Source organism: Peromyscus maniculatus, chromosome 1 (genome assembly GCF_049852395.1).
Source record: "Peromyscus maniculatus bairdii isolate BWxNUB_F1_BW_parent chromosome 1, HU_Pman_BW_mat_3.1, whole genome shotgun sequence".
In the NCBI taxonomy this organism is placed as follows: domain Eukaryota; kingdom Metazoa; phylum Chordata; class Mammalia; order Rodentia; family Cricetidae; genus Peromyscus; species Peromyscus maniculatus.
The window spans coordinates 192,311,302-192,318,722 of NC_134852.1; positions in this window are offsets into that span (position 1 = coordinate 192,311,302).

The following is a 7,421-nucleotide window of genomic DNA, read 5'->3' on the forward strand; positions in this document are numbered from 1 at the left end:
GAGTCAGATATTGGGGTGAAAAACTGAGAGATCAGAGGAATAGGACAAGTCATAAACAACCTCAACTCCCCAGCACTCTCTCTTTCCATCCTGTCTCCCTCTCCCACCTGATCCTTCCTGCCCCTAGTCCCCAACCACTCACAGTCCAGGCACAAAATCTATTCTATTTCCCCTTCCCAGGGAGATTCACTCATCCCTCTTAGACCCCTCCTCTTTACCTAACCCCTCTGGATCTGCATATTGTGGCTTTGTCATGGGTAGCTGTCCTAGCTTTGACCTGGAAGTACTACCTCCAGTGAGACTTCCAGTAACTGTCACACCTACCTATGGCCTGCCCCTGAGGCAGGGCTGAGATGGGAGCCCTTAAGACCTGAGATCTGGATGTGCCAGCTCTCTTGGTTCCTGGTGATCCTGGATGCTGGATGGTAAACCAGCAGAGTTCTCCAGAGAGTCCAGCTGTACTGCACCTCACTTCTCCCGGATCCTGTAACCAACCCCTTTACTAGCTGTAAATTATCGCCAAAATAAACCTCCTTTTTAACTACATGGAGCTGCCTTAATAAATCCTCCAATATGGCTTAATTATCATTAACAGTGGCTAATGTACAACTTATAAGTGAATACATACCATATTTGTGTTTCTGAATTTGGGTTGCCTTGCTCAGGATGAGTTTTTTTCTAGTTCTACAAATTTGCCTTCAAATTTCATGATGTCATTATTTTTAACAGCTGAGTAATACTCTATTGTGTAAATGCACCACATTTTCTATATCCATTCTTTGGTTGAAGGACGTCTAGGTTGTTTCCGGGTTCTGGCTATTATGTATAAAGCCACAACATAATTAAGCAAGTGTCCTTGCGATGGGATGGAGTATCCTTTAGGTATATGCCAAAGAGTGGTATAGCTGGGTCTTGAGATAAATAAATTCCCAATTTTCTAAGGAACTGCCATATTGATTTCCATAGTAGCTGTTCAAGTTTGTACTAACACCAGCAGCATTATTTGTAATAACCAGAACCTAGAAACACCCTAGATGTCCCTCAACTAAGAATGGATTAAGAAAATGTAGTAGTACATATACACAATGGAGTACTACTCAGGAGTAAAAAAAAAAATGACTTTGACTTCCTCCTTTCCAATTTGTATCCCACTGATCTCCTTAAGCTGTCTGATTACTCTAGATGAAACTTCAAGTACTCTATTGATTAAATATAGGGAGAGTGGACAGCCTTGTCTTGTCCCTGATTTTAGTGAAATTGCTTTAAATTTCTCTCCATTTAATTTGTGTTGCCTATGGGATTTCTGTAAATTCCCTTTATCATGTTGAGGTATGTTGTCTTGTATCCTGAAAAACTGAAAAACTTTTATTATGAAAGGGTGTTGGATTTTGTCAAAGGCTTTCTCAGCATCTAATGGGATGATAGTGTGTTTCTTTCAGTTTGTTTATATGGTGTATTACACTTACTGATATTTGTAAATCAAACCATTCCTGAATATCTGGGATGATGCTTACTTGTTTATGATGGATGATAGTTTTTATTTATTCTTGGGTTCTGTTTGCAAGTATTTTATGGAGTATTTTTGCATCTATGTTCATGAAAGAAATTGGTCGATAACTGTTTTTTAATTTTATTTTAATGTATTAACTCTTTTCATTTGTTTTATATACCCACCACTGTTTCCCCTCCCTCATCTCCTCCCAGTTTTCCCCTGCTTTCCATTTACCCTCTCCCCTTCCACTCTTCTTCCATCTTAATTCAGAAAGGGGCAGACCTCCCATGAGCTTGAACAAAGCATGACACATCAAGTTGAGGGAGGGCTGAGCTCCTACCCCTGAATAAAGGTTAGGCAAGGTAATCAAGCATGGGGAACAGGTTCCCAAAAGCCAGCTAAGGGCCAGGGACAGGTCCTGATCCCACTGCTAGGAGCCTTACAAACAGACCAAGATACACAACTGTCACTCATATGCAGAAGGCCTAGGTTGGTCCCATTCAGGCTCCCTAACTCTTGGTCCAGAATACATGGGTTCCCATGAACTCAGGCCAGTTGTCTCTGTGGGTTCCTCTGTCATTACCTTGACCCCTGCCCCCAGCTCTACAATCCCTCCCCCTTGTCATCAGGAAGACTCCCAGAGCTTGGCCCAGTGCTTGGCTGTGGATCTCTGCATCTGTTTCAATCAGTTACTGGGTAAAGGCTCTGGTGACCATTAGGATAGTCACCAATATGATTGATTACAGTAGGTAGCCAGTTCAGGCACACTCACCATTAGTGCTAGGAGTCATAGCTGGGGTCATTCTTGTAGATTCCTTGGAGTTTCCCTGGCACCAGGTTTCTTCCTAACCCTGAAATGGCCTCCACATCCCAACCCTCCTCCCCCACCAAACCCATCTAACCTGCTCTCTCAAGTTCCCTTCAACCCATCCACTCCCAGTTTACCCAGGAGATCTCTTCTATTTTCCCTTCCCTTTTTGGGCTCCTGTTGTTATCTAGTCTCTCTGGGGCTGTGAATTGTAAGTTGGTTAGCCTGTACTTTACTCCTAATATCCATTTATGAGTGGGTACATACCATGTTTGTTTTTCTGGATCTGAGTTACCTCACTCAGGATGATTTCTTTCTAGTTCCATCCATTTGCCTGAAAATTTCATGAGGTCATTGTTTTTTACAGCTGAGTAATACTCCGTTGTGTAAATGTACCACATTTTCCTTATCCATTCTTCAGTTGAGGGGCATCTAGGTTGTTTCCAGGTTCTGGCTATTACAAATAATGCTGCTGTGAACATAGCTGAGCAAGTGTCCTGGTGATACAATTGAGCATCCTTTGGGTATATGCCCAAGAGTGGTATAGCCCACTTCACTTCACTTTTTCTGAAGCCCATCTATTTGATGCACCCACCAATGCACTTGAAAAAACGTCTTCATTTATGATTATTTCTGTTCTGTTAGTGTAAAAATTTCATGGAACTGGAACCACACTGGGACTTGCTATTTTGACAAACCTGAATCTTTTCCTGGACCCCTGTCACTCATATTTGGCTCTAGAATAATCTGTCTCTTTTTTAGTTTTGAGGTGGAAACTGTGAATTTCCTGAGACTTTTTGATGAGCAATGTGGGACCTCAAAAGAATGGCCCACTATTCACCAAAGTACTCAACTACATTGACACCAGACACCATTGCAAGGACTCCCCTGCAGCAAGCTGACTAGCCTTGCCTCCTTGTTTAGAAGTTTGTGAGTTCTTTCTAGGAGCTAGTTCCTCCTTAGATTTGATCGTTAGTCCAATGTTGCATTTTGAGCTCTGATTTTTGCAGGATCCTGTTCATTTGGATGCTTACTTTGCTTTCAAAATGATTGTTTTAAAGCAGCTGCTCTGTGTGCGTCAGAAGCATTTTGGTGTCTGAGTGCTCTGTTTGTTTTCTGTTTCATTGGCTCTTGGAACTTTGAAGACATTCAGGTTTCTGTTTGGTTTGTCTTGGTTTTGTGTGTTCAGAGTGTTTGATTTGCTCATTGCCCTATGTCTCCTGACACTCTTTAACTATCTATTTCTGCATTCCTGCCCCATGGCTTCTTCTTGTTCCCAGGCTCATTTTGGCATAGGAATTTCTTTTTGTTGTTGTTTTTGTTTTTTGTCTTTCTACAATATAATATTTTATTGAGCAACAATAAATTCACATGAGGTGTCAAGCCCATGTCTGCCCAGGTCCAGAGTCATCCTCAATAAACAGTCAAAAGCTGCTTGTAAAATAGAGCCTTAGAGAATGGCACAGATGGAAAAACACTGCCTTATACAACGTAGAATAACTTAGAGTCAGGCACAGATGATCTGAACACAAACATCAAGTTGTACATTCTACCAGTCCCAAATCCAGCTGAAAAGGGGACATTCTATTGTCTCTGAGTTTGGGATTTACCTACAATATTTCTGAAGCTCTGATGAGAAACATCCCCAAAATAAGAGACACCAATCCGACAGGGTGGTGGCAGCAGGGAAGACTTGTGATGTCCAAAATCCTCACAGTGGATCCAAAAAACACACCCTGCTCTTAGTCTGGAAAGAACTTCGTAGTTTTGTCCCAGAGCACAGAAGAGTCTGGTCATGCTCATGTCCCTGTAAAACATGTAGGACACCAATGACACTACAGGAGGAAATGGTCTTGGGATGACAGCTGATACAGTCAGTCCCAAAAGCAAATCCCTTAAGCCTGATGTACAATGAACATTCCCTAGATGGCATAGAAAAGCTTGTAGTTTTCTAAGAAGAAATGGGAGACACATATTTGAAAAAGGAAGGAGTGTTTACATACCCACCATCAGGAACTCCAACCTGCAGTATATGTGATGATTGTGGATTTTCATCTTACACGTACATAAAAAATTGAGAGCTATAACCAAAAATAACAGCCTTACAGTTTCCTCACTGGGACTATTTGATGTTCTGAAATTGATATTTTAGTGTGCTAGCCTAGAAGTCCTACAAATAAAACAAATGATAATGAATGTACAGACAGTTTTAACTGGAATTGGGAAGCATCTAAGAGAAGAAATAATACAATTCCTAACTCACAAGAAATAAATGAGTTTTGAATCAGTATCAGAATTAAAGATATTGAAGGACAAATTAGTATGAAATTTTAGCAACTGTGTGAAAACTAAAGTTAATCTGTAGAATTTGACCTTTACTTTTGTCTTCATCTATTCCTCTCTACTCTTTTGGTCAACAACTCAATTAGATGTAACGCAATCCTAGTACTGGAAGCTTCCTTTGGTGACAAGAGATGGCCATTTTGACTCTGTCTCCTCCATTATTTGGTGATTTCATTTAGATTACCATCATATATGTATGTAATTAAGGTTCTGCTGTATTAGGTTTCTATACTACCCCTCAAGTGCTCCTAAATTATAGCTGTCCCTCCCCATATTCTCTCCCTCAGCTCTCTCCCCTCCAGACTTGATCCACCTATTCCAGCACCCCCATCCCCCATAATTACCTAATATATATACATATATATGTATCTTTTCCAGCAAGATCTATATGTGGCCTATAATTCCTTACTCTATATTTACCTTCTGTTGTTCTATGGATTGTAGCTTGGTTATCATTGACTGAAGAATTAATATCTACATATAAACAAATACATACTACATTTGTCTTTCTGGATCTGGGATATTGTACTCAGGATGATTTTTTTCTAACTCCATCCATTTGACTGCAAATTTCATGATGTTGTTTTTTAACAGGTGAGTAATACTTCATGGTATAAATGTACCACATTTTCTTAATCCATTCCTTTATTGAGGGACACCTATCTAGATTGTTTTCTGTCTCTAGCTATTATGAATACAGCATCAATAAACATGGATGAGCAATTCAATTTGTAGTAGGGTGAAGCAACCTTTGGATATATGCCCAAGAGTGGTATAGCTGGATCTTGTGGTAGATCAACTCCCATCTTTCTAAGAAAATGCCATGGTGAATTCTGTAGTGGTTGTACAAGTTTACATTCCCACCAGCAATGGAGGAGTGTTCCTCTTCCTCCATATCCTACCAGTATGAACTGTTATTTTTTGTTATTAACTTTAGCCTTTCTGACAGGTTAAGATGGAATCTCAAAGTAGTTTTGACTTGAATTTCCCTGATGGTTAAGGATGTTGAATATTTCTTAGTTTCTCAGCCATTTGAGATTCTCCTATTGAGAATTCTCTGTTTAGATCTGTACCCCATTTATAATTGGATTGTTTGTTTTCTTTTTTTTCCTTGAAGAAGTTTTTTTAATATCTTAGAAAGAAGAATTAAAGGTAAGAACCTCAGTGAAGGCCTTAATTTTGCGTTGTTGATCTGCATTTTAGGCAGTCTGCAGAGCTGCATGCAGTATGTGGGAGACCTGGTTTATGATTATTTGGATTTCTACTGCACTGAGATCCACAGGAGGATCCCATTAAGCATCCAGAAGATTTCCTGCCTGGACAGCTGGATCAAGTTAACAATGATTCTGAAGTTTGGAATCATAGGTTGGGGCTTGAGGCAGCCCTGAGTATGGGGTGGTAAACCTCAACACACTGTTGTCCAAGAAAAAAAAGCAAACATGCACACAGCTTGTGGTTCATTAAAGCGTCGTGTTCCCTATGAGCCTCTGGATGGCTTCCTCGGGAAGCAAAGAAGGAAGGGAAGGTGTCACCGCTCTCACACTGCTGACTGTACTTTGTTAGTTGTTTTTTATGCATTATTTTATTTCGGCTCGGGAGCTTCCCCTAAGGAAGGCATTCAATCCTCATTTTTGTAGAATCTCCTGGGGCTTATGTAGCTTATCCCAGAACATTTTATTAGTAGGTTGCTGTGGGATGTTCTGTATGGCAAATGTGTTGCTCTGATTGGTTAGTAAGTAAAACACTGATTGGCCAGCAGTCAGGCAGGAGGAAGTATAGGCAGGACAAGGAGGAGAAGAATTCTGGGAAGTGGAAGGCTGAGTCAGAGACACAGCCAGCTGCCACCATGACAAGCCGTATGTGAAGATGCCGGTAAGCCATGAGCCATGTGGCAAGATATAGATTTATAGAAATGGGTTAATTTAAGATATAAGAACAGTTAGCAAGAAGCCTGCCACAGCCATACAGTTTGTAAGCAATATAAGTCTCTGTGTTTACTTGGTTGGGTCTGAGCGCAGCTGTGGGACTGGCGGGTGAGAGAGATTTGTCCTGACTGTGGGCCAGGCAGGAAAACTCTAGCTACAGTAGGTGGCAGAGCTGGGATTTGAACTGATGACCCTTTGGTCGCTCTTGTTTTCTCTTATATTACAATTCCAAGGGGCCTACCCTATCTCTGAATTATATCTCTATAGAGCATGAACCCTAAAGCACAAATACATTAGCATTCACAGATGTGAATTTTTGTGTGTTTCATCTGATGCAGTATGAAAACTTCACATACAGAAAGATTCGATGCCATAGTTAGAAGTTCCCTAAATTAGGATTTAGGAAAACTGAGCTGTTGAATCTGCGGGTATTAACTTCTTCATCTGGGAGATAAAGTGGTCAGTATAAATGTTTTCTAAACCCTTTCAACTAAGACTAAATTCTAACACGGTGAATGAATGGCATGGTGACTCTTCCTTGTCAACCGGACTGGATTTGGGATCACTTAAGAGAAACATCACTGGGTGTGTCTGTGCAGATATTTCCAGAGAGGTTTAGCAGAGCAGAGAAGATCCACTTTGAGGGTGGGAAGCACCATTCCATAGGCTGGGGCTGGGATGGAATAGAGGAAGAAGGAGCAAGCTGGCTAATCTTATGTCAACTTGATACAGGCTAGATTTGGGATACAGGGAGCCTCAACTGAAAAATGCCTCCATAAGATCACATTGTAGGCAAGCCTGCAGGGCATTTTCTTAATTAGTGATTGATGCAGGAGGGCCCAGTCCATTATGG